The 22,440-nt window shown below is 40.1% G+C and overlaps 37 non-coding genes and 2 pseudogenes across 37 annotated transcripts; all 39 read right to left on the bottom strand.

Annotated features, from left to right (window-relative positions):
- Positions 1 to 361: 361 nt before the first annotated feature.
- LOC130617892 (5S ribosomal RNA) lies at positions 362 to 479 on the bottom strand. The gene has a single exon (XR_008978968.1). It is a non-coding gene; the product is annotated as a 5S ribosomal RNA (ribosomal RNA).
- A 450-nt stretch (positions 480 to 929) lies between these two features.
- Positions 930 to 1,044, bottom strand: LOC130617871 (5S ribosomal RNA). The gene has a single exon (XR_008978947.1). It is a non-coding gene; the product is annotated as a 5S ribosomal RNA (ribosomal RNA).
- Positions 1,045 to 1,494: 450 nt separating this feature from the next.
- Positions 1,495 to 1,613, bottom strand: LOC130615726 (5S ribosomal RNA). The gene has a single exon (XR_008976813.1). It is a non-coding gene; the product is annotated as a 5S ribosomal RNA (ribosomal RNA).
- Positions 1,614 to 2,063: 450 nt separating this feature from the next.
- On the bottom strand, positions 2,064 to 2,182 carry LOC130618517 (5S ribosomal RNA; annotated as a pseudogene).
- A 450-nt stretch (positions 2,183 to 2,632) lies between these two features.
- LOC130617609 (5S ribosomal RNA) lies at positions 2,633 to 2,751 on the bottom strand. Its single transcript, XR_008978687.1, has one exon. It is a non-coding gene; the product is annotated as a 5S ribosomal RNA (ribosomal RNA).
- A 450-nt stretch (positions 2,752 to 3,201) lies between these two features.
- LOC130618281 (5S ribosomal RNA) lies at positions 3,202 to 3,319 on the bottom strand. Its single transcript, XR_008979354.1, has one exon. It is a non-coding gene; the product is annotated as a 5S ribosomal RNA (ribosomal RNA).
- Positions 3,320 to 3,769: 450 nt separating this feature from the next.
- Positions 3,770 to 3,888, bottom strand: LOC130617374 (5S ribosomal RNA). Its single transcript, XR_008978451.1, has one exon. It is a non-coding gene; the product is annotated as a 5S ribosomal RNA (ribosomal RNA).
- Positions 3,889 to 4,338: 450 nt separating this feature from the next.
- On the bottom strand, positions 4,339 to 4,457 carry LOC130614964 (5S ribosomal RNA). The gene has a single exon (XR_008976054.1). It is a non-coding gene; the product is annotated as a 5S ribosomal RNA (ribosomal RNA).
- A 450-nt stretch (positions 4,458 to 4,907) lies between these two features.
- On the bottom strand, positions 4,908 to 5,026 carry LOC130617106 (5S ribosomal RNA). Its single transcript, XR_008978184.1, has one exon. It is a non-coding gene; the product is annotated as a 5S ribosomal RNA (ribosomal RNA).
- Positions 5,027 to 5,476: 450 nt separating this feature from the next.
- On the bottom strand, positions 5,477 to 5,596 carry LOC130618131 (5S ribosomal RNA). Its single transcript, XR_008979206.1, has one exon. It is a non-coding gene; the product is annotated as a 5S ribosomal RNA (ribosomal RNA).
- Positions 5,597 to 6,046: 450 nt separating this feature from the next.
- LOC130617362 (5S ribosomal RNA) lies at positions 6,047 to 6,165 on the bottom strand. The gene has a single exon (XR_008978439.1). It is a non-coding gene; the product is annotated as a 5S ribosomal RNA (ribosomal RNA).
- Positions 6,166 to 6,615: 450 nt separating this feature from the next.
- On the bottom strand, positions 6,616 to 6,734 carry LOC130614963 (5S ribosomal RNA). Its single transcript, XR_008976053.1, has one exon. It is a non-coding gene; the product is annotated as a 5S ribosomal RNA (ribosomal RNA).
- A 450-nt stretch (positions 6,735 to 7,184) lies between these two features.
- Positions 7,185 to 7,303, bottom strand: LOC130617105 (5S ribosomal RNA). Its single transcript, XR_008978183.1, has one exon. It is a non-coding gene; the product is annotated as a 5S ribosomal RNA (ribosomal RNA).
- Positions 7,304 to 7,753: 450 nt separating this feature from the next.
- On the bottom strand, positions 7,754 to 7,873 carry LOC130618130 (5S ribosomal RNA). Its single transcript, XR_008979205.1, has one exon. It is a non-coding gene; the product is annotated as a 5S ribosomal RNA (ribosomal RNA).
- A 450-nt stretch (positions 7,874 to 8,323) lies between these two features.
- Positions 8,324 to 8,442, bottom strand: LOC130617035 (5S ribosomal RNA). The gene has a single exon (XR_008978114.1). It is a non-coding gene; the product is annotated as a 5S ribosomal RNA (ribosomal RNA).
- A 449-nt stretch (positions 8,443 to 8,891) lies between these two features.
- LOC130617034 (5S ribosomal RNA) lies at positions 8,892 to 9,010 on the bottom strand. Its single transcript, XR_008978113.1, has one exon. It is a non-coding gene; the product is annotated as a 5S ribosomal RNA (ribosomal RNA).
- A 450-nt stretch (positions 9,011 to 9,460) lies between these two features.
- On the bottom strand, positions 9,461 to 9,578 carry LOC130617891 (5S ribosomal RNA). Its single transcript, XR_008978967.1, has one exon. It is a non-coding gene; the product is annotated as a 5S ribosomal RNA (ribosomal RNA).
- A 450-nt stretch (positions 9,579 to 10,028) lies between these two features.
- Positions 10,029 to 10,147, bottom strand: LOC130616013 (5S ribosomal RNA). The gene has a single exon (XR_008977097.1). It is a non-coding gene; the product is annotated as a 5S ribosomal RNA (ribosomal RNA).
- Positions 10,148 to 10,597: 450 nt separating this feature from the next.
- On the bottom strand, positions 10,598 to 10,716 carry LOC130617501 (5S ribosomal RNA). Its single transcript, XR_008978579.1, has one exon. It is a non-coding gene; the product is annotated as a 5S ribosomal RNA (ribosomal RNA).
- Positions 10,717 to 11,166: 450 nt separating this feature from the next.
- On the bottom strand, positions 11,167 to 11,284 carry LOC130617890 (5S ribosomal RNA). Its single transcript, XR_008978966.1, has one exon. It is a non-coding gene; the product is annotated as a 5S ribosomal RNA (ribosomal RNA).
- A 450-nt stretch (positions 11,285 to 11,734) lies between these two features.
- On the bottom strand, positions 11,735 to 11,849 carry LOC130617870 (5S ribosomal RNA). Its single transcript, XR_008978946.1, has one exon. It is a non-coding gene; the product is annotated as a 5S ribosomal RNA (ribosomal RNA).
- Positions 11,850 to 12,299: 450 nt separating this feature from the next.
- LOC130615714 (5S ribosomal RNA) lies at positions 12,300 to 12,418 on the bottom strand. The gene has a single exon (XR_008976801.1). It is a non-coding gene; the product is annotated as a 5S ribosomal RNA (ribosomal RNA).
- Positions 12,419 to 12,868: 450 nt separating this feature from the next.
- Positions 12,869 to 12,987, bottom strand: LOC130618516 (5S ribosomal RNA; annotated as a pseudogene).
- Positions 12,988 to 13,437: 450 nt separating this feature from the next.
- On the bottom strand, positions 13,438 to 13,556 carry LOC130617783 (5S ribosomal RNA). Its single transcript, XR_008978859.1, has one exon. It is a non-coding gene; the product is annotated as a 5S ribosomal RNA (ribosomal RNA).
- A 450-nt stretch (positions 13,557 to 14,006) lies between these two features.
- Positions 14,007 to 14,124, bottom strand: LOC130618280 (5S ribosomal RNA). The gene has a single exon (XR_008979353.1). It is a non-coding gene; the product is annotated as a 5S ribosomal RNA (ribosomal RNA).
- Positions 14,125 to 14,574: 450 nt separating this feature from the next.
- Positions 14,575 to 14,693, bottom strand: LOC130617348 (5S ribosomal RNA). Its single transcript, XR_008978426.1, has one exon. It is a non-coding gene; the product is annotated as a 5S ribosomal RNA (ribosomal RNA).
- A 450-nt stretch (positions 14,694 to 15,143) lies between these two features.
- On the bottom strand, positions 15,144 to 15,262 carry LOC130614962 (5S ribosomal RNA). The gene has a single exon (XR_008976052.1). It is a non-coding gene; the product is annotated as a 5S ribosomal RNA (ribosomal RNA).
- A 450-nt stretch (positions 15,263 to 15,712) lies between these two features.
- LOC130618059 (5S ribosomal RNA) lies at positions 15,713 to 15,831 on the bottom strand. The gene has a single exon (XR_008979134.1). It is a non-coding gene; the product is annotated as a 5S ribosomal RNA (ribosomal RNA).
- A 450-nt stretch (positions 15,832 to 16,281) lies between these two features.
- On the bottom strand, positions 16,282 to 16,399 carry LOC130618279 (5S ribosomal RNA). Its single transcript, XR_008979352.1, has one exon. It is a non-coding gene; the product is annotated as a 5S ribosomal RNA (ribosomal RNA).
- Positions 16,400 to 16,849: 450 nt separating this feature from the next.
- Positions 16,850 to 16,968, bottom strand: LOC130617336 (5S ribosomal RNA). Its single transcript, XR_008978414.1, has one exon. It is a non-coding gene; the product is annotated as a 5S ribosomal RNA (ribosomal RNA).
- A 450-nt stretch (positions 16,969 to 17,418) lies between these two features.
- LOC130618259 (5S ribosomal RNA) lies at positions 17,419 to 17,538 on the bottom strand. The gene has a single exon (XR_008979332.1). It is a non-coding gene; the product is annotated as a 5S ribosomal RNA (ribosomal RNA).
- A 450-nt stretch (positions 17,539 to 17,988) lies between these two features.
- Positions 17,989 to 18,107, bottom strand: LOC130617266 (5S ribosomal RNA). The gene has a single exon (XR_008978344.1). It is a non-coding gene; the product is annotated as a 5S ribosomal RNA (ribosomal RNA).
- Positions 18,108 to 18,556: 449 nt separating this feature from the next.
- Positions 18,557 to 18,675, bottom strand: LOC130617033 (5S ribosomal RNA). Its single transcript, XR_008978111.1, has one exon. It is a non-coding gene; the product is annotated as a 5S ribosomal RNA (ribosomal RNA).
- A 450-nt stretch (positions 18,676 to 19,125) lies between these two features.
- On the bottom strand, positions 19,126 to 19,244 carry LOC130617265 (5S ribosomal RNA). The gene has a single exon (XR_008978342.1). It is a non-coding gene; the product is annotated as a 5S ribosomal RNA (ribosomal RNA).
- Positions 19,245 to 19,693: 449 nt separating this feature from the next.
- On the bottom strand, positions 19,694 to 19,812 carry LOC130617032 (5S ribosomal RNA). The gene has a single exon (XR_008978110.1). It is a non-coding gene; the product is annotated as a 5S ribosomal RNA (ribosomal RNA).
- Positions 19,813 to 20,262: 450 nt separating this feature from the next.
- LOC130617645 (5S ribosomal RNA) lies at positions 20,263 to 20,381 on the bottom strand. The gene has a single exon (XR_008978722.1). It is a non-coding gene; the product is annotated as a 5S ribosomal RNA (ribosomal RNA).
- A 450-nt stretch (positions 20,382 to 20,831) lies between these two features.
- On the bottom strand, positions 20,832 to 20,950 carry LOC130617264 (5S ribosomal RNA). The gene has a single exon (XR_008978341.1). It is a non-coding gene; the product is annotated as a 5S ribosomal RNA (ribosomal RNA).
- A 449-nt stretch (positions 20,951 to 21,399) lies between these two features.
- LOC130617822 (5S ribosomal RNA) lies at positions 21,400 to 21,518 on the bottom strand. The gene has a single exon (XR_008978899.1). It is a non-coding gene; the product is annotated as a 5S ribosomal RNA (ribosomal RNA).
- A 450-nt stretch (positions 21,519 to 21,968) lies between these two features.
- Positions 21,969 to 22,087, bottom strand: LOC130617262 (5S ribosomal RNA). The gene has a single exon (XR_008978339.1). It is a non-coding gene; the product is annotated as a 5S ribosomal RNA (ribosomal RNA).
- Positions 22,088 to 22,440: the final 353 nt, after the last annotated feature.

The following is a 22,440-nucleotide window of genomic DNA, read 5'->3' as shown; positions in this document are numbered from 1 at the left end:
CGCAATAGGTCGTGTTTATGTGCATTTGAAAGCTCTTTTCAAGCGCTATCCATTATTTACGACAACCATGCGCTTTAAGATTTCCGGTAAAAAGTTCCAACGAAGGCAATCTGGGGGACTTTCAGACTTAATTTTCATATGACAAAGTTAATTAGCAAAGTAACTACATCGCCATTTTCTTTGTCTGACGCTCTTAATCCATTCATTTGCGACGTGGCGCATTTATTGCAGCAAGATTGTAGCCCTTTTTAAGGGAAAGCAACTTCTAATCATGTCTCTTACTTGATTTACTCAGCGGCTATTGCGTAAAAAAGATACGTCACAGTCGTAATGATAAATAATGTAACGTAAAAAAGTCAATAGCCTACGACACCGGGAGTTCCCAGGCGGTCCCCCATCCAAGTACTATCCCGGCCCGACGATGCTTAACTTCCGTGATGGACGAGAACAGGTGTGTTCATCGTGGTATGGTCGTAGACAAACATACGGGTAGATATCTACGATTTATTAGCACATTACATCGAAAATGGTTTAAATTTTAAAGGTCATATTTCTTAACTGGAGCATCCGAAATAGGTCGTGTTTATGTGCATTTGAAAGCTCATTTCAAGTGCTATCCATTAATTACGACAACCATGCGCTTTAAGATTTCCGGTAAAAAGTTCCAACGAAGGCAATCTAGGGTACTTTTAGACTTAATTTTCATATGACAAAGTTAATTAGCAAAGTAACTACATCGCCATTTTCTTTGTCTGACGCTCTTAATCCATTCATTTGCGACGTGGCGCATTTATTGCAGCAAGATTGTAGCCCTTTTTAGGCGAAAGAAATTTCTAATCATGTCCCTTACTTGATTTACTCAGCGGCTATTGCGTAAAAAAGATACGTCACTGTCGTAATGATAAATAATGTAACGTGAAAAAGTCAATAGCCTACGACACCGGGAATTCCCAGGCGGTCACCCAAGTACTATCCCGGCCCGACGATGCTTAACTTCCGTGATCGGACGAGAACAGGTGTGGTCATCGTGGTATGGTCGTAGACAAACATACGGGCAGATATCTACGATTTACTAGCACATTACATCGAAAATGGTTCAAATTTTAAAGATCATATTTCTTGACTGGGTGATCGGAAATAGGTCGGGTTTATGTGCATTTGAAAGCTCTTTTTAAGCGCTATCCATTATTTACGGCAACCATGCGCTTTAAGATTTCCGGTAAAAAGTTCCAACGAAGGCAATCTGGGGTACTTTCAGACTTAATTTTCATATGACAAAGTTAATTAGCAAAGTAACTACATCGCCCATTTCTTTGTCTGACGCTCTTAATCCATTCATTTGCGACGTGGCGCATTTATTGCAGCAAGATTGTAGCCCTTTTTAAGGGAAAGCAACTTCTAAACATGTCTCTTACTTGATTTACTCAGCGGCTATTGCGTAAAAAAGATACGTCACAGTCGTAATGATAAATAATGTGACGTGAAAAAGTCAATAGCCTACGACACCGGGAGTTCCCAGGCGGTCCCCCATCCAAGTACTATCCCGGCCCGACGATGCTTAACTTCCGTGATCGGATGAGAACAGGTGTGTTCATCGTGGTATGGTCGTAGACAAACAAACGGGCAGATATCTACGATTTATTAGCACATTACATCGAAAATGGTTTAAACTTTAAAGGTCATATTTCTTGACTGGATTATCCGAAATAGGTCGTGTTTATGTGCATTTGAAAGCTCTTTTCAAGCGCTATCCATTATTTACGACAACCATGCGCTTTAAGATTTCCGGTAAAAAGTTCCAACGATGGCAATCTAGGGTACTTTCAGTCTTAATTTTCATATGACAAAGTTAATTAGCAAAGTAACTACATCGCCATTTTCTTTGTCTGACGCTCTTAATCCATTCATTTGCGACGTGGCGCATTTATTGCAGCAAGATTGTAGCCCTTTTTAAGGGAAAGCAACTTCTAATCATGTCTCTTACTTGATTTACTCAGCGGCTATTGCGTAAAAAAGATACGTCACAGTCGTAATGATAAATAATGTAACGTGAAAAAGTCAATACCCTACGACACCAGGAGTTTCCAGGCGCTTCCCCATCCAAGTACTATCCCGGCCCGACGATGCTTAACTTCCGTGATCGGACGAGAACAGGTGTGTTCATCGTGGTACGGTCGTAGACAAACAAACGGGCAGATATCTACCATTTATTAGCACATTTCATCGAAAATGGTTTAAACTTTAAAGGTCATATTTCTTGACTGGATTATCTGAAATAGGTCGTGTTTATGTGCATTTGAAAGCTCTTTTCAAGCGCTATCCATTATTTACGACAACCACGCGCTTTAAGATTTCCGGTAAAAAGTTCCAACGAAGGCAATCTAGGGTACTTTCAGTCTTAATTTTCATATGACAAAGTTAATTAGCAAAGTAACTACATCGCCATTTTCTTTGTCTGACGCTCTTAATCCATTCATTTGCGACGTGGCGCATTTATTGCAGCAAGATTGTAGCCTTTTTTAAGGGAAAGCAACTTCTAATCATGTCTCTTACTTGATTTACTCAGCGGCTATTGCGTAAAAAAGATACGTCACAGTCGTAATGATAAATAATGTAACGTGAAAAAGTCAATACCCTACGACACCAGGAGTTTCCAGGCGGTTCCCCATCCAAGTACTATCCCGGCCCGACGATGCTTAACTTCCGTGATCGGACGAGAACAGGTGTGTTCATCGTGGTATGGTCGTAGACAAACAAACGGGCAGATATCTACCATTTATTAGCACATTTCATCGAAAATGGTTTAAACTTTAAAGGTCATATTTCTTGACTGGATTATCCGAAATAGGTCGTGTTTATGTGCATTTGAAAGCTCTTTTCAAGCGCTATCCATTATTTACGACAACCAAGCGCTTTAAGATTTCCGGTAAAAAGTTCCAACGAAGGCAATCTGGGGGACTTTCAGACTTAATTTTCCTATGACAAAGTTAATTAGCAAAGTAACTACATCGCCATTTTCTTTGTCTGACGCTCTTAATCCATTCATTTGCGACGTGGCGCATTTATTGCAGCAAGATTGTAGCCCTTTTTAAGGAAAAGCAACTTCTAATCATGTCTCTTACTTGATTTACTCAGCGGCTATTGCGTAAAAAAGATACGTCACAGTCGTAATGATAAATAATGTAACGTAAAAAACTCAATAGCCTACGACACCGGGAGTTCCCAGGCGGTCCACCATCCAAGTACTATCCCGGCCCGACGATGCTTAACTTCCGTGATGGACGAGAACAGGTGTGTTCATCGTGGTATGGTCGTAGACAAACATACGGGTAGATATCTACGATTTATTAGCACATTACATCGAAAATGGTTTAAATTTTAAAGGTCATATTTCTTGACTGGAGCATCCGAAATAGGTCGTGTTTATGTGCATTTGAAAGCTCATTTCAAGTGCTATCCATTAATTACGACAACCATGCGCTTTAAGATTTCCGGTAAAAAGTTCCAACGAAGGCAATCTAGGGTACTTTTAGACTTAATTTTCATATGACAAAGTTAATTGGCAAAGTAACTACATCGCCATTTTCTTTGTCTGACGCTCTTAATCCATTCATTTGCGACGTGGTGCATTTATTGCAGCAAGATTGTAGCCCTTTTTAAGGAAAAGCAACTTCTAATCATGTCTCTTACTTGATTTACTCGGCGGCTATTGCGTAAACAAGATACGTCACAGTCGTAATGATAAATAATGTAACGTGAAAAAGTCAATAGCCTACGACACCAGGAGTTCCCAGGCGGTCCCCCATCCAAGTACTATCCCGGCCCGACGATGCTTAACTTCCGTGATCGGACGAGAACAGGTGTGTTCATCGTGGTATGGTCGTAGACAAACAAACGGGCAGATATCTACGATTTATTAGCACATTACATCGAAAATGGTTTAAACTTTAAAGGTCATATTTCTTGACTGGATTATCCGAAATATGTCGTGTTTATGTGCATTTGAAAGCTCTTTTCAAACGCTATTCATTATTTACGACAACCATGCGCTTTAAGATTTCTGGTAAAAAGTTCCAACGAAGGCAATCTAGGGTACTTTCAGACTTAATTTTTATATGACAAAGTTAATTAGCAAAGTAACTACATCGCCATTTTCTTTGTCTGACGCTCTTAATCCATTCATTTGCGTCGTGACGCATTTATTGCAGCAAGATTGTAGCCCTTTTTAGGGGAAAGAAACTTCTAATCATGTCCCTTACTTGATTTACTCAGCGGCTATTGCGTAAAAAAGATACGTCACAGTCGTAATGATAAATAATGTAACGCGAAAAAGTCAATAGCCTACGACACCGGGAGTTCCCAGGCGGTCCCCCATCCAAGTACTATCCCGGCCCGACGATGCTTAACTTCCGTGATCGGACGAGAACAGGTGTGTTCATCGTGGTATGGTCGTAGACAAACAAACGGGCAGATATCTACGATTTATTAGCACATTACATCGAAAATGGTTTAAACTTTAAAGGTTATATTTCTTGACTGGATTATCCAAAATATGTCGTGTTTATGTGCATTTGAAAGCTCTTTTCAAGCGCTATCGATTATTTACGACAACCATGCGCTTTAAGATTTCCGGTAAAAAGTTCCAACGAAGGCAATCTAGGGTACTTTCAGACTTAATTTTCTTATGACAAAGTTAATTAGCAAAGTAACTACATCGCCATTTTCTTTGTCTGACGCTCTTAATCCATTCATTTGCGACGTGGCGCATTTATTGCAGCAAGATTGTAGCCCTTTTTAGGGGAAAGAAACTTCTAATCATGTCCCTTACTTGATTTACTTAGCGGCTATTGCGTAAAAAAAATACGTCACAGTCGTAATGATAAATAATGTAACGTGAAAAAGTCAATAGCCTACGACACCGGGAGTTCCCAGGCGGTCCCCCATCCAAGTACTATCCCGGCCCGACGATGCTTAACTTCCGTGATCGTACGAGAACAGGTGTGTTCATCCTGGTATGGTCGTAGACAAACAAACGGGCAGATATCTACGAATTATTAGCACATTACATCGAAAATGGTTTAAATTTTAAAGGTCATATTTCTTGACTGGATTATCCGAAATATGTCGTGTTTATGTGCATTTGAAAGCTCTTTTCAAGCGCTATCCATTATTTACGACAACCATGCGCTTTAAGATTTCCGGTAAAAAGTTCCAACGAAGGCAATCTAGGGTACTTTCAGACTTAATTTTCTTATGACAAAGTTAATTAGCAAAGTAACTACATCGCCATTTTCTTTGTCTGACGCTCTTAATCCATTCATTTGCGACGTGGCGCATTTATTGCAGCAAGATTGTAGCCCTTTTTAGGGGAAAGAAACTTCTAATCATGTCCCTTACTTGATTTACTTAGCGGCTATTGCGTAAAAAAAATACGTCACAGTCGTAATGATAAATAATGTAACGTGAAAAAGTCAATAGCCTACGACACCGGGAGATCCCAGGCGGTTCCCCCATCCAAGTACTATCCCGGCCCGACGATGCTTAACTTCCGTGATCGGACGAGAACAGGTGTGTTCATCGTGGTATGGTCGTAGACAAACATACGGGCAGATATCTAGGATTTACTAGCACATTACATCGAAAATGGTTCAAATTTTAAAGATCATATTTCTTGACTGGATGATCGGAAATAGGTCGAGTTTATGTGCATTTGAAAGCTCTTTTTAAGCGCTATCGATTCGTTACGACAATAATGCGCTTTAAGATTTCCGGTAAAAAGTTCCAACGAAGGCAATCTAGGGTACTTTCAGACTTAATTTTCATATGACAAAGTTAATTAGCAAAGTAACTACATCGCCATTTTCTTTGTCTGACGCTCTTAATCCATTCATTTGCGACGTGGTGCATTTATTGCAGCAAGATTGTAGCCCTTTTTAAGGAAAAGCAACTTCTAATCATGTCTCTTACTTGATTTACTCGGCGGCTATTGCGTAAACAAGATACGTCACAGTCGTAATGATAAATAATGTAACGTGAAAAAGTCAATAGCCTACGACACCAGGAGTTCCCAGGCGGTCCCCCATCCAAGTACTATCCCGGCCCGACGATGCTTAACTTCCGTGATCGGACGAGAACAGGTGTGTTCATCGTGGTATGGTCGTAGACAAACAAACGGGCAGATATCTACGATTTATTAGCACATTACATCGAAAATGGTTTAAACTTTAAAGGTCATATTTCTTGACTGGATTATCCGAAATATGTCGTGTTTATGTGCATTTGAAAGCTCTTTTCAAACGCTATTCATTATTTACGACAACCATGCGCTTTAAGATTTCTGGTAAAAAGTTCCAACGAAGGCAATCTAGGGTACTTTCAGACTTAATTTTTATATGACAAAGTTAATTAGCAAAGTAACTACATCGCCATTTTCTTTGTCTGACGCTCTTAATCCATTCATTTGCGTCGTGACGCATTTATTGCAGCAAGATTGTAGCCCTTTTTAGGGGAAAGAAACTTCTAATCATGTCCCTTACTTGATTTACTCAGCGGCTATTGCGTAAAAAAGATACGTCACAGTCGTAATGATAAATAATGTAACGCGAAAAAGTCAATAGCCTACGACACCGGGAGTTCCCAGGCGGTCCCCCATCCAAGTACTATCCCGGCCCGACGATGCTTAACTTCCGTGATCGGACGAGAACAGGTGTGTTCATCGTGGTATGGTCGTAGACAAACAAACGGGCAGATATCTACGATTTATTAGCACATTACATCGAAAATGGTTTAAACTTTAAAGGTTATATTTCTTGACTGGATTATCCAAAATATGTCGTGTTTATGTGCATTTGAAAGCTCTTTTCAAGCGCTATCGATTATTTACGACAACCATGCGCTTTAAGATTTCCGGTAAAAAGTTCCAACGAAGGCAATCTAGGGTACTTTCAGACTTAATTTTCTTATGACAAAGTTAATTAGCAAAGTAACTACATCGCCATGTTCTTTGTCTGACGCTCTTAATCCATTCATTTGCGACGTGGCGCATTTATTGCAGCAAGATTGTAGCCCTTTTTAGGGGAAAGAAACTTCTAATCATGTCCCTTACTTGATTTACTTAGCGGCTATTGCGTAAAAAAAATACGTCACAGTCGTAATGATAAATAATGTAACGTGAAAAAGTCAATAGCCTACGACACCGGGAGTTCCCAGGCGGTCCCCCATCCAAGTACTATCCCGGCCCGACGATGCTTAACTTCCGTGATCGTACGAGAACAGGTGTGTTCATCCTGGTATGGTCGTAGACAAACAAACGGGCAGATATCTACGAATTATTAGCACATTACATCGAAAATGGTTTAAATTTTAAAGGTCATATTTCTTGACTGGATTATCCGAAATATGTCGTGTTTATGTGCATTTGAAAGCTCTTTTCAAGCGCTATCCATTATTTACGACAACCATGCGCTTTAAGATTTCCGGTAAAAAGTTCCAACGAAGGCAATCTAGGGTACTTTCAGACTTAATTTTCTTATGACAAAGTTAATTAGCAAAGTAACTACATCGCCATTTTCTTTGTCTGACGCTCTTAATCCATTCATTTGCGACGTGGCGCATTTATTGCAGCAAGATTGTAGCCCTTTTTAGGGGAAAGAAACTTCTAATCATGTCCCTTACTTGATTTACTTAGCGGCTATTGCGTAAAAAAAATACGTCACAGTCGTAATGATAAATAATGTAACGTGAAAAAGTCAATAGCCTACGACACCGGGAGATCCCAGGCGGTTCCCCCATCCAAGTACTATCCCGGCCCGACGATGCTTAACTTCCGTGATCGGACGAGAACAGGTGTGTTCATCGTGGTATGGTCGTAGACAAACATACGGGCAGATATCTAGGATTTACTAGCACATTACATCGAAAATGGTTCAAATTTTAAAGATCATATTTCTTGACTGGATGATCGGAAATAGGTCGAGTTTATGTGCATTTGAAAGCTCTTTTTAAGCGCTATCGATTCGTTACGACAATAATGCGCTTTAAGATTTCCGGTAAAAAGTTCCAACGAAGGCAATCTAGGGTACTTTCAGACTTAATTTTCATATGACAAAGTTAATTAGCAAATTAACTACATCGCCATTTTCTTTGTCTGACGCTCGTAATCCATTCATTTGCGACGTGGCGCAATAATTGCAGCCAGATCGTAGCCGTTTTGAAGGGAAAGAAACTTCTAATCAAGTCCCTTACATGATTTACTCAGCGGCTATTGCGTAAAAAAGATACGTCACAATCGTAATGATAAATAATGTAACGTGAAAAAGTCAATAGCCTACGACACCGGGAGTTCCCAGGCGGTCCCCCATCCAAGTACTATCGCGGCCCGACGATGCTTAACTTCCGTGATCGGACGAGAACAGGTGTGTTCATCGTGGTATGGTCGTAGACAAACAAACGGGCAGATATCTACGATTTATTAGCACATTACATCGAAAATGGTTTAAACTTTAAAGGTCATATTTTTGACTGGATTATCCGCAATAGGTCGTGTTTATGTGCATTTGAAAGCTCTTTTCAAGCGCTATCAATTATTTACGACAACCATGCGCTTTAAGATTTCCGGTAAAAAGTTCCAACGAAGGCAATCTGGGGTACTTTCAGACTTAATTTTCATATGACAAAGTTAATTAGCAAAGTAACTACATCGCCATTTTCTTTGTCTGACGTTCTTAATCCATTCATTTGCGACGTGGTTCATTTATTGCAGCAAGATTGTAGCCCTTTTTAAGGGAAAGCAAATTCTAATCATGTCTCTTACTTGATTTACTCAGCGGCTATTGCGTAAAAAAGATACGTCACAATCGTAATGATAAATAATGTAACGTGAAAAAGTCAATAGCCTACGACACCGGGAGTTCCCAGGCGGTCCCCCATCCAAGTACTATCGCGGCCCGACGATGCTTAACTTCCGTGATCGGACGAGAACAGGTGTGTTCATCGTGGTATGGTCGTAGACAAACAAACTGGCAGATATCTACGATTTATTAGCACATTACATCGAAAATGGTTTAAACTTTAAAGGTCATATTTCTTGACTGGATTATCCGCAATAGGTCGTGTTTATGTGCATTTGAAAGCTCTTTTCAAGCGCTATCCATTATTTACGACAACCATGCGCTTTAAGATTTCCGGTAAAAAGTTCCAACGAAGGCAATCTGGGGGACTTTCAGACTTAATTTTCATATGACAAAGTTAATTAGCAAAGTAACTACATCGCCATTTTCTTTGTCTGACGCTCTTAATCCATTCATTTGCGACGTGGCGCATTTATTGCAGCAAGATTGTAGCCCTTTTTAAGGGAAAGCAACTTCTAATCATGTCTCTTACTTGATTTACTCAGCGGCTATTGCGTAAAAAAGATACGTCACAGTCGTAATGATAAATAATGTAACGTAAAAAAGTCAATAGCCTACGACACCGGGAGTTCCCAGGCGGTCCCCCATCCAAGTACTATCCCGGCCCGACGATGCTTAACTTCCGTGATGGACGAGAACAGGTGTGTTCATCGTGGTATGGTCGTAGACAAACATACGGGTAGATATCTACGATTTATTAGCACATTACATCGAAAATGGTTTAAATTTTAAAGGTCATATTTCTTAACTGGAGCATCCGAAATAGGTCGTGTTTATGTGCATTTGAAAGCTCATTTCAAGTGCTATCCATTAATTACGACAACCATGCGCTTTAAGATTTCCGGTAAAAATTTCCAACGAAGGCAATCTGGGGTACTTTCAGACTTAATTTTCATATGACAAAGTTAATTAGCAAAGTAACTACATCGCCCATTTCTTTGTCTGACGCTCTTAATCCATTCATTTGCGACGTGGCGCATTTATTGCAGCAAGATTGAAGCCCTTTTTAAGGGAAAGCAACTTCTAAACATGTCTCTTACTTGATTTACTCAGCGGCTATTGCGTAAAAAAGATACGTCACAGTCGTAATGATAAATAATGTGACGTGAAAAAGTCAATAGCCTACGACACCGGGAGTTCCCAGGCGGTCCCCCATCCAAGTACTATCCCGGCCCGACGATGCTTAACTTCCGTGATCGGACGAGAACAGGTGTGTTCATCGTGGTACGGTCGTAGACAAACAAACGGGCAGATATCTACCATTTATTAGCACATTTCATCGAAAATGGTTTAAACTTTAAAGGTCATATTTCTTGACTGGATTATCTGAAATAGGTCGTGTTTATGTGCATTTGAAAGCTCTTTTCAAGCGCTATCCATTATTTACGACAACCATGCGCTTTAAGATTTCCGGTAAAAAGTTCCAACGAAGGCAATCTGGGGTACTTTCAGACTTAATTTTCATATGACAAAGTTAATTAGCAAAGTAACTACATCGCCATTTTCTTTGTCTGACGTTCTTAATCCATTCATTTGCGACGTGGTTCATTTATTGCAGCAAGATTGTAGCCCTTTTTAAGGGAAAGCAAATTCTAATCATGTCTCTTACTTGATTTACTCAGCGGCTATTGCGTAAAAAAGATACGTCACAATCGTAATGATAAATAATGTAACGTGAAAAAGTCAATAGCCTACGACACCGGGAGTTCCCAGGCGGTCCCCCATCCAAGTACTATCGCGGCCCGACGATGCTTAACTTCGGTGATCGGACGAGAACAGGTGTGTTCATCGTGGTATGGTCGTAGACAAACAAACGGGCAGATATCTACGATTTATTAGCACATTACATCGAAAATGGTTTAAACTTTAAAGGTCATATTTCTTGACTGGATTATCCGCAATAGGTCGTGTTTATGTGCATTTGAAAGCTCTTTTCAAGCGCTATCCATTATTTACGACAACCATGCGCTTTAAGATTTCCGGTAAAAAGTTCCAACGAAGGCAATCTGGGGGACTTTCAGACTTAATTTTCATATGACAAAGTTAATTAGCAAAGTAACTACATCGCCATTTTCTTTGTCTGACGCTCTTAATCCATTCATTTGCGACGTGGCGCATTTATTGCAGCAAGATTGTAGCCCTTTTTAAGGGAAAGCAACTTCTAATCATGTCTCTTACTTGATTTACTCAGCGGCTATTGCGTAAAAAAGATACGTCACAGTCGTAATGATAAATAATGTAACGTAAAAAAGTCAATAGCCTACGACACCGGGAGTTCCCAGGCGGTCCCCCATCCAAGTACTATCCCGGCCCGACGATGCTTAACTTCCGTGATGGACGAGAACAGGTGTGTTCATCGTGGTATGGTCGTAGACAAACATACGGGTAGATATCTACGATTTATTAGCACATTACATCGAAAATGGTTTAAATTTTAAAGGTCATATTTCTTAACTGGAGCATCCGAAATAGGTCGTGTTTATGTGCATTTGAAAGCTCATTTCAAGTGCTATCCATTAATTACGACAACCATGCGCTTTAAGATTTCCGGTAAAAAGTTCCAACGAAGGCAATCTAGGGTACTTTTAGACTTAATTTTCATATGACAAAGTTAATTAGCAAAGTAACTACATCGCCATTTTCTTTGTCTGACGCTCTTAATCCATTCATTTGCGACGTGGCGCATTTATTGCAGCAAGATTGTAGCCCTTTTTAGGCGAAAGAAATTTCTAATCATGTCCCTTACTTGATTTACTCAGCGGCTATTGCGTAAAAAAGATACGTCACTGTCGTAATGATAAATAATGTAACGTGAAAAAGTCAATAGCCTACGACACCGGGAATTCCCAGGCGGTCACCCAAGTACTATCCCGGCCCGACGATGCTTAACTTCCGTGATCGGACGAGAACAGGTGTGGTCATCGTGGTATGGTCGTAGACAAACATACGGGCAGATATCTACGATTTACTAGCACATTACATCGAAAATGGTTCAAATTTTAAAGATCATATTTCTTGACTGGGTGATCGGAAATAGGTCGGGTTTATGTGCATTTGAAAGCTCTTTTTAAGCGCTATCCATTATTTACGGCAACCATGCGCTTTAAGATTTCCGGTAAAAAGTTCCAACGAAGGCAATCTGGGGTACTTTCAGACTTAATTTTCATATGACAAAGTTAATTAGCAAAGTAACTACATCGCCCATTTCTTTGTCTGACGCTCTTAATCCATTCATTTGCGACGTGGCGCATTTATTGCAGCAAGATTGTAGCCCTTTTTAAGGGAAAGCAACTTCTAAACATGTCTCTTACTTGATTTACTCAGCGGCTATTGCGTAAAAAAGATACGTCACAGTCGTAATGATAAATAATGTGACGTGAAAAAGTCAATAGCCTACGACACCGGGAGTTCCCAGGCGGTCCCCCATCCAAGTACTATCCCGGCCCGACGATGCTTAACTTCCGTGATCGGATGAGAACAGGTGTGTTCATCGTGGTATGGTCGTAGACAAACAAACGGGCAGATATCTACGATTTATTAGCACATTACATCGAAAATGGTTTAAACTTTAAAGGTCATATTTCTTGACTGGATTATCCGAAATAGGTCGTGTTTATGTGCATTTGAAAGCTCTTTTCAAGCGCTATCCATTATTTACGACAACCATGCGCTTTAAGATTTCCGGTAAAAAGTTCCAACGATGGCAATCTAGGGTACTTTCAGTCTTAATTTTCATATGACAAAGTTAATTAGCAAAGTAACTACATCGCCATTTTCTTTGTCTGACGCTCTTAATCCATTCATTTGCGACGTGGCACATTTATTGCAGCAAGATTGTAGCCCTTTTTAAGGGAAAGCAACTTCTAATCATGTCTCTTACTTGATTTACTCAGCGGCTATTGCGTAAAAAAGATACGTCACAGTCGTAATGATAAATAATGTAACGTGAAAAAGTCAATACCCTACGACACCAGGAGTTTCCAGGCGCTTCCCCATCCAAGTACTATCCCGGCCCGACGATGCTTAACTTCCGTGATCGGACGAGAACAGGTGTGTTCATCGTGGTACGGTCGTAGACAAACAAACGGGCAGATATCTACCATTTATTAGCACATTTCATCGAAAATGGTTTAAACTTTAAAGGTCATATTTCTTGACTGGATTATCTGAAATAGGTCGTGTTTATGTGCATTTGAAAGCTCTTTTCAAGCGCTATCCATTATTTACGACAACCACGCGCTTTAAGATTTCCGGTAAAAAGTTCCAACGAAGGCAATCTAGGGTACTTTCAGTCTTAATTTTCATATGACAAAGTTAATTAGCAAAGTAACTACATCGCCATTTTCTTTGTCTGACGCTCTTAATCCATTCATTTGCGACGTGGCGCATTTATTGCAGCAAGATTGTAGCCTTTTTTAAGGGAAAGCAACTTCTAATCATGTCTCTTACTTGATTTACTCAGCGGCTATTGCGTAAAAAAGATACGTCACAGTCGTAATGATAAATAATGTAACGTGAAAAAGTCAATACGCTACGACACCAGGAGTTTCCAGGCGGTTCCCCATCCAAGTACTATCCCGGCCCGACGATGCTTAACTTCCGTGATCGGACGAGAACAGGTGTGTTCATCGTGGTATGGTCGTAGACAAACAAACGGGCAGATATCTACCATTTATTAGCACATTTCATCGAAAATGGTTTAAACTTTAAAGGTCATATTTCTTGACTGGATTATCCGAAATAGGTCGTGTTTATGTGCATTTGAAAGCTCTTTTCAAGCGCTATCCATTATTTACGACAACCAAGCGCTTTAAGATTTCCGGTAAAAAGTTCCAACGAAGGCAATCTGGGGGACTTTCAGACTTAATTTTCATATGACAAAGTTAATTAGCAAAGTAACTACATCGCCATTTTCTTTGTCTGACGCTCTTAATCCATTCATTTGCGACGTGGCGCATTTATTGCAGCAAGATTGTAGCCCTTTTTAAGGAAAAGCAACTTCTAATCATGTCTCTTACTTGATTTACTCAGCGGCTATTGCGTAAAAAAGATACGTCACAGTCGTAATGATAAATAATGTAACGTAAAAAACTCAATAGCCTACGACACCGGGAGTTCCCAGGCGGTCCACCATCCAAGTACTATCCCGGCCCGACGATGCTTAACTTCCGTGATGGACGAGAACAGGTGTGTTCATCGTGGTATGGTCGTAGACAAACATACGGGTAGATATCTACGATTTATTAGCACATTACATCGAAAATGGTTTAAATTTTAAAGGTCATATTTCTTGACTGGAGCATCCGAAATAGGTCGTGTTTATGTGCATTTGAAAGCTCATTTCAAGTGCTATCCATTAATTACGACAACCATGCGCTTTAAGATTTCCGGTAAAAAGTTCCAACGAAGGCAATCTAGGGTACTTTTAGACTTAATTTTCATATGACAAAGTTAATTAGCAAAGTAACTACATCGCCATTTTCTTTGTCTGACGCTCTTAATCCATTCATTTGCGACGTGGTGCATTTATTGCAGCAAGATTGTAGCCCTTTTTAAGGAAAAGCAACTTCTAATCATGTCTCTTACTTGATTTACTCGGCGGCTATTGCGTAAACAAGATACGTCACAGTCGTAATGATAAATAATGTAACGTGAAAAAGTCAATAGCCTACGACACCAGGAGTTCCCAGGCGGTCCCCCATCCAAGTACTATCCCGGCCCGACGATGCTTAACTTCCGTGATCGGACGAGAACAGGTGTGTTCATCGTGGTATGGTCGTAGACAAACAAACGGGCAGATATCTACGATTTATTAGCACATTACATCGAAAATGGTTTAAACTTTAAAGGTCATATTTCTTGACTGGATTATCCGAAATATGTCGTGTTTATGTGCATTTGAAAGCTCTTTTCAAACGCTATTCATTATTTACGACAACCATGCGCTTTAAGATTTCTGGTAAAAAGTTCCAACGAAGGCAATCTAGGGTACTTTCAGACTTAATTTTTATATGACAAAGTTAATTAGCAAAGTAACTACATCGCCATTTTCTTTGTCTGACGCTCTTAATCCATTCATTTGCGTCGTGACGCATTTATTGCAGCAAGATTGTAGCCCTTTTTAGGGGAAAGAAACTTCTAATCATGTCCCTTACTTGATTTACTCAGCGGCTATTGCGTAAAAAAGATACGTCACAGTCGTAATGATAAATAATGTAACGTGAAAAAGTCAATAGCCTACGACACCGGGAGTTCCCAGGCGGTCCCCCATCCAAGTACTATCCCGGCCCGACGATGCTTAACTTCCGTGATCGGACGAGAACAGGTGTGTTCATCGTGGTATGGTCGTAGACAAACAAACGGGCAGATATCTACGATTTATTAGCACATTACATCGAAAATGGTTTAAACTTTAAAGGTTATATTTCTTGACTGGATTATCCGAAATATGTCGTGTTTATGTGCATTTGAAAGCTCTTTTCAAGCGCTATCGATTATTTACGACAACCATGCGCTTTAAGATTTCCGGTAAAAAGTTCCAACGAAGGCAATCTAAGGTACTTTCAGACTTAATTTTCATATGACAAAGTTATTTAGCAAATTAACTACATCGCCATTTTCTTTGTCTGACGCTCGTAATCCATTCATTTGCGACGTGGAGCATTTATTGCAGCCAGATCGTAGCCGTTTTGGATGGAAAGAAACTTCTAATCAAGTCCCTTACTTGATTTACTCAGCGGCTATTGCGTCAAAAAGATACGTCACAGTCGTAATGATAAATAATGTAACGTGAAAAAGTCAATAGCCTACGACACCGGGAGTTCCCAGGCGGTCCCCCATCCAAGTACTATCCCGGCCCGACGATGCTTAACTTCCGTGATTGTACGAGAACAGGTGTGTTCATCCTGGTATGGTCGTAGACAAACAAACGGGCAGATATCTACGAATTATTAGCACATTACATCGAAAATGGTTTAAATTTTAAAGGTCATATCTCTTGACTGGATTATCCGAAATATGTCGTGTTTATGTGCATTTGAAAGCTCTTTTCAAGCGCTATCCATTATTTACGACAACCAAGCGCTTTAAGATTTCCGGTAAAAAGTTCCAACGAAGGCAATCTGGGGGACTTTCAGACTTAATTTTCATATGACAAAGTTAATTAGCAAAGTAACTACATCGCCATTTTCTTTGTCTGACGCTCTTAATCCATTCATTTGCGACGTGGCGCATTTATTGCAGCAAGATTGTAGCCCTTTTTAAGGAAAAGCAACTTCTAATCATGTCTCTTACTTGATTTACTCAGCGGCTATTGCGTAAAAAAGATACGTCACAGTCGTAATGATAAATAATGTAACGTAAAAAACTCAATAGCCTACGACACCGGGAGTTCCCAGGCGGTCCACCATCCAAGTACTATCCCGGCCCGACGATGCTTAACTTCCGTGATGGACGAGAACAGGTGTGTTCATCGTGGTATGGTCGTAGACAAACATACGGGTAGATATCTACGATTTATTAGCACATTACATCGAAAATGGTTTAAATTTTAAAGGTCATATTTCTTGACTGGAGCATCCGAAATAGGTCGTGTTTATGTGCATTTGAAAGCTCATTTCAAGTGCTATCCATTAATTACGACAACCATGCGCTTTAAGATTTCCGGTAAAAAGTTCCAACGAAGGCAATCTAGGGTACTTTTAGACTTAATTTTCATATGACAAAGTTAATTAGCAAAGTAACTACATCGCCATTTTCTTTGTCTGACGCTCTTAATCCATTCATTTGCGACGTGGTGCATTTATTGCAGCAAGATTGTAGCCCTTTTTAAGGAAAAGCAACTTCTAATCATGTCTCTTACTTGATTTACTCGGCGGCTATTGCGTAAACAAGATACGTCACAGTCGTAATGATAAATAATGTAACGTGAAAAAGTCAATAGCCTACGACACCAGGAGTTCCCAGGCGGTCCCCCATCCAAGTACTATCCCGGCCCGACGATGCTTAACTTCCGTGATCGGACGAGAACAGGTGTGTTCATCGTGGTATGGTCGTAGACAAACAAACGGGCAGATATCTACGATTTATTAGCACATTACATCGAAAATGGTTTAAACTTTAAAGGTCATATTTCTTGACTGGATTATCCGAAATATGTCGTGTTTATGTGCATTTGAAAGCTCTTTTCAAACGCTATTCATTATTTACGACAACCATGCGCTTTAAGATTTCTGGTAAAAAGTTCCAACGAAGGCAATTTAAGGTACTTTCAGACTTAATTTTCATATGACAAAGTTATTTAGCAAATTAACTACATCGCCATTTTCTTTGTCTGACGCTCGTAATCCATTCATTTACGACGTGGAGCATTTATTGCAGCCAGATCGTAGCCCTTTTTAGGGGAAAGAAACTTCTAATCATGTCCCTTACTTGATTTACCTAGCGGCTATTGCGTAAAAAAGATACGTCACAGTCGTAATGATAAATAATGAAACGTGAAAAAGTCAATAGCCTACGACACCGGGAGATCCCAGGCGGTTGCCCCATCCAAGTACTATCCCGGCCCGACGATGCTTAACTTCCGTGATCGGACGAGAACAGGTGTGTTCATCGTGGTATGGTCGTAGACAAACATACGGGCAGATATCTACGATTTACTAGCACATTACATCGAAAATGGTTCAAATTTTAAAGATCATATTTCTTGACTGGGTGATCGGAAATAGGTCGAGTTTATGTGCATTTGAAAGCTCTTTTTAAGCGCTATCGATACTTTACGACAATAATGCGCTTTAAGATTTCCGGTAAAAAGTTCCAACGAAGGCAATCTAGGGTACTTTCAGACTTAGTTTTCTTATGACAAAGTTAATTAGCAAAGTAACTACATCGCCATTTTCTTTGTCTGACGCTCGTAATCCATTCATTTGCGACGTGGCGCATTAATTGCAGCCAGATCGTAGACGTTTTGAAGGGAAAGAAACTTCTAATCAAGTCCCTTACTTGATTTACTTAGCGTCTATTGCGTAAAAAAGATACGTCACAATCGCAATGATAAATAATGTAACGTGAAAAAGTCAATAGCCTACGACACCGGGAGTTCCCAGGCGGTCCCCCATCCAAGTACTATCGCGGCCCGACGATGCTTAACTTCCGTGATCGGACGAGAACAGGTGTGTTCATCGTGGTATGATCGTAGACAAACAAACGGGCAGATATCTACGATTTATTAGCACATTACATCGTAAATGGTTTAAACTTTAAAGGTCATATTTTTGACTGGATTATCCGCAATAGGTCGTTTTTATGTGCATTTTAAAGCTCTTTTCAAGCGCAATCAATTATTTACGACAACCATGCGCTTTAAGATTTCCGGTAAAAAGTTCCAACGAAGGCAATCTGGGGTACTTTCAGACTTAATTTTCATATGACAAAGTTAATTAGCAAAGTAACTACATCGCCATTTTCTTTGTCTGACGCTCTTAATCCATTCATTTGCGACGTGGTGCATTTATTGCAGCAAGATTGTAGCCCTTTTTAAGGGAAAGCAAATTCTAATCATGTCTCTTACTTGATTTACTCAGCGGCCTTTGCGTAAAAAAGATACGTCACAATCGTATTGATAAATAATGTAACGTGAAAAAGTCAATAGCCTACGACACCGGGAGTTCCCAGGCGGTCCCCCATCCAAGTACTATCGCGGCCCGACGATGCTTAACTTCCGTGATCGGACGAGAACAGGTGTGTTCATCGTGGTATGGTCGTAGACAAACATACGGGCAGATATCTACGATTTACTAGCACATTACATCGAAAATGGTTCAAATTTTAAAGATCATATTTCTTGACTGGGTGATCGGAAATAGGTCGAGTTTATGTGCATTTGAAAGCTCTTTTTAAGCGCTATCGATACTTTACGACAATAATGCGCTTTAAGATTTCCGGTAAAAAGTTCCAACGAAGGCAATCTAGGGTACTTTCAGACTTAGTTTTCTTATGACAAAGTTAATTAGCAAAGTAACTACATCGCCATTTTCTTTGTCTGACGCTCGTAATCCATTCATTTGCGACGTGGCGCATTAATTGCAGCCAGATCGTAGCCGTTTTGAAGGGAAAGAAACTTCTAATCAAGTCCCTTACTTGATTTACTTAGCGTCTATTGCGTAAAAAAGATACGTCACAATCGCAATGATAAATAATGTAACGTGAAAAAGTCAATAGCCTACGACACCGGGAGTTCCCAGGCGGTCCCCCATCCAAGTACTATCGCGGCCCGACGATGCTTAACTTCCGTGATCGGACGAGAACAGGTGTGTTCATCGTGGTATGATCGTAGACAAACAAACGGGCAGATATCTACGATTTATTAGCACATTACATCGAAAATGGTTTAAACTTTAAAGGTCATATTTTTGACTGGATTATCCGCAATAGGTCGTGTTTATGTGCATTTTAAAGCTCTTTTCAAGCGCAATCAATTATTTACGACAACCATGCGCTTTAAGATTTCCGGTAAAAAGTTCCAACGAAGGCAATCTGGGGTACTTTCAGACTTAATTTTCATATGACAAAGTTAATTAGCAAAGTAACTACATCGCCATTTTCTTTGTCTGACGCTCTTAATCCATTCATTTGCGACGTGGTGCATTTATTGCAGCAAGATTGTAGCCCTTTTTAAGGGAAAGCAAATTCTAATCATGTCTCTTACTTGATTTACTCAGCGGCCTTTGCGTAAAAAAGATACGTCACAATCGTATTGATAAATAATGTAACGTGAAAAAGTCAATAGCCTACGACACCGGGAGTTCCCAGGCGGTCCCCCATCCAAGTACTATCGCGGCCCGACGATGCTTAACTTCCGTGATCGGACGAGAACAGGTGTGTTCATCGTGGTATGGTCGTAGACAAACAAACGGGCAGATATCTACGAATTATTAGCACATTACATCGAACATGGTTTAAACTTTAAAGGTTATATTTCTTGACTGGGTGATCGGAAATATGTCGTGTTTATGTGCATTTGAAAGCTCTTTTCAAGCGCTATCGATTCTTTACGACAACCATGCGCTTTAAGATTTCCGGTAAAAAGTTCCAACGAAGGCAATCTAAGGTACTTTCAGACTTAATTTTCATATGACAAAGTTATTTAGCAAATTAACTACATCGCCATTTTCTTTGTCTGACGCTCGTAATCCATTCATTTGCGACGTGGAGCATTTATTGCAGCCAGATCGTAGCCGTTTTGAAGGGAAAGAAACTTCTAATCAAGTCCCTTACTTGATTTACTCAGCAGCTATTGCGTCAAAAAGATACGTCACAGTCGTAATGATAAATAATGTAACGTGAAAAAGTCAATAGCCTACGACACCGGGAGTTCCCAGGCGGTACCCCATCCAAGTACTATCCCGGCCCGACGATGCTTAACTTCCGTGATCGTACGAGAACAGGTGTGTTCATCCTGGTATGGTCGTAGACAAACAAACGGGCAGATATCTACGAATTATTAGCACATTACATCGAAAATGGTTCAAATTTTAAAGGTCATATTTCTTGACTGGATTATCCGAAATATGTCGTGTTTATGTGCATTTGAAAGCTCTTTTCAAGCGCTATCCATTATTTACGACAACCATGCGCTTTAAGATTTCCGGTAAAAAGTTCCAACGAAGGCAATCTGGGGTACTTTCAGACTTAATTTTCATATGACAAAGTTAATTAGCAAATTAACTACATCGCCATTTTCTTTGTCTGACGCTCGTAATCCATTCATTTGCGACGAGGCGCATTAATTGCAGCCAGATCGTAGCCGTTTTGAAGGGAAAGAAACTTCTAATCAAGTCCCTTACATGATTTACTCAGCGGCTATTGCGTAAAAAAAATACGTCACAATCGTAATGATAAATAATGTAACGTGAAAAAGTCAATAGCCTACGACACCGGGAGTTCCCAGGCGGTCCCCCATCCAAGTACTATCGCGGCCCGACGATGCTTAACTTCCGTGATCGGACGAGAACAGGTGTGTTCATCGTGGTATGATCGTAGACAAACAAACGGGCAGATATCTACGATTTATTAGCACATTACATCGAAAATGGTTTAAACTTTAAAGGTCATATTTTTGACTGGATTATCCGCAATAGGTCGTGTTTATGTGCATTTGAAAGCTCTTTTCAAGCGCTATCAATTATTTACGACAACCATGCGCTTTAAGATTTCCGGTAAAAAGTTCCAACGAAGGCAATCTGGGGTACTTTCAGACTTAATTTTCATATGACAAAGTTAATTAGCAAAGTAACTACATCGCCATTTTCTTTGTCTGACGCTCTTAATCCATTCATTTGCGACGTGGTGCATTTATTGCAGCAAGATTGTAGCCCTTTTTAAGGGAAAGCAAATTCTAATCATGTCTCTTACTTGATTTACTCAGCGGCCTTTGCGTAAAAAAGATACGTCACAATCGTATTGATAAATAATGTAACGTGAAAAAGTCAATAGCCTACGACACCGGGAGTTCCCAGGCGGTCCCCCATCCAAGTACTATCGCGGCCCGACGATGCTTAACTTCCGTGATCGGACGAGAACAGGTGTGTTCCTCGTGGTATGGTCGTAGACAAACAAACGAGCAGATATCTACGATTTATTAGCACATTACATCGAAAATGGTTTAAACTTTAAAGGTTATATTTCTTGACTGGATTATCCGAAATATGTCGTGTTTATGTGCATTTGAAAGCTCTTTTCAAGCGCTATCGATTATTTACGACAACCATGCGCTTTAAGATTTCCGGTAAAAAGTTCCAACGAAGGCAATCTAAGGTACTTTCAGACTTAATTTTCATATGACAAAGTTATTTAGCAAATTAACTACATCGCCATTTTCTTTGTCTGACACTCGTAATCCATTCATTTGCGACGAGGCGCATTAATTGCAGCCAGATCGTAGCCGTTTTGAAGGGAAAGAAACTTCTAATCAAGTCCCTTACATGATTTACTCAGCGGCTATTGCGTAAAAAAGATACGTCACAATCGTAATGATAAATAATGTAACGTGAAAAAGTCAATAGCCTACGACACCGGGAGTTCCCAGGCGGTCCCCCATCCAAGTACTATCGCGGCCCGACGATGCTTAACTTCCGTGATCGGACGAGAACAGGTGTGTTCATCGTGGTATGATCGTAGACAAACAAACGGGCAGATATCTACGATTTATTAGCACATTACATCGAAAATGGTTTAAACTTTAAAGGTCATATTTTTGACTGGATTATCCGCAATAGGTCGTGTTTATGTGCATTTGAAAGCTCTTTTCAAGCGCTATCAATTATTTACGACAACCATGCGCTTTAAGATTTCCGGTAAAAAGTTCCAACGAAGGCAATCTGGGGTACTTTCAGACTTAATTTTCATATGACAAAGTTAATTAGCAAAGTAACTACATCGCCATTTTCTTTGTCTGACGCTCTTAATCCATTCATTTGCGACGTGGTGCATTTATTGCAGCAAGATTGTAGCCCTTTTTAAGGGAAAGCAAATT

Source organism: Hydractinia symbiolongicarpus, chromosome 11 (assembly GCF_029227915.1).
Source record: "Hydractinia symbiolongicarpus strain clone_291-10 chromosome 11, HSymV2.1, whole genome shotgun sequence".
Lineage (NCBI taxonomy): Eukaryota > Metazoa > Cnidaria > Hydrozoa > Anthoathecata > Hydractiniidae > Hydractinia > Hydractinia symbiolongicarpus.
Note: the sequence above shows the minus strand (reverse complement) of the source record. Positions and strands in the feature narration are given on the sequence as shown.